We start from the raw sequence: 958 nt of genomic DNA, 5'->3' as shown, positions 1-958 counted from the left end.
GCTATTTTCAGAGCATTTCATTCCAAATGCAGCAGAGTATACATTCTTTCCAAGTGCACATTGACCATTTTCCAGGATAGACCACGTATCATGCCACAAAACAAGTCTCAATAAATTTAAGAAGTATGAAATGATATCAAGCATCTTTTTAAACCACAATGGTTTGAAACTAGGAATCAATTACAACAACAACAATAAACCCCTGAGAACACACAAACACATGGAGGCTAAATAACATGTTACTAAACAATGAATGGGTTAACAATGAGATCAAGAACCAAATCAAAGACACCTTGAGGCAAATTAAAATGAAAAAACAACCACCCCAAATCCATGGGACACAGCAAAAGAAGGGAAATTCATAGCAATATAGGCCTACCTCAAGAAACAAGAAAAATGTCAATAAACGATTTTACTGTACACCTGAAGGAACTAGAAAAACATCAACAACAAAGCCCAAAGTGAGCAGAAGCAAGGAAATAATAAAGATCAGAAGAGAAATAAACAAAATAGAGTTAAAACAACAACAACAACAATACTTACCTGTCAGGAGAGATACCATGATCATGAAGGTGGATTTTCCAGGGTGAGGCTTATCCATTGCACTTTGGATATACTGACCCCAAATGTGGGAAACTTAACAGCATAATTTGTGATAGTGGGGGACTGAGTTCTTGCTCTCTCCCTTGAGGTAAAAAGAAAAAAAAAAACACAACAGTACAAAAGATCAATGAAACCAAGAGCTGATTCTTGGAAAAGATAAACAAGATTGTTAAACTTTTATCCAGACTTCATCAAGAAAAAAAGAGAGAGGACCCAAATAAAATATGAAATGAAAGAGAAGTAACAACTGTCACTACAGAAATACAAAGGATATAAGAATACAGTACAAACAACTATATTCCAACAAACTGGACAATCTGGAAGAAATTGGTAACTTTCTAGAAACATACAATCT

The 958-nt window shown here is 34.7% G+C and overlaps 1 pseudogene; it reads left to right on the top strand.

Moving 5' to 3' along the window:
- The first annotated feature begins 535 nt into the window (after positions 1–535).
- Positions 536–689, top strand: LOC150009524 (U1 spliceosomal RNA; annotated as a pseudogene).
- Positions 690–958: the final 269 nt, after the last annotated feature.

This window comes from Furipterus horrens, unplaced genomic scaffold (assembly GCF_987537825.1).
Source record: "Furipterus horrens unplaced genomic scaffold, mFurHor1.1.pri manual_scaffold_5, whole genome shotgun sequence".
Taxonomy (NCBI): Eukaryota; Metazoa; Chordata; class Mammalia; order Chiroptera; family Furipteridae; genus Furipterus; species Furipterus horrens.
This window is presented reverse-complemented; position numbering and strand designations above follow the sequence as displayed.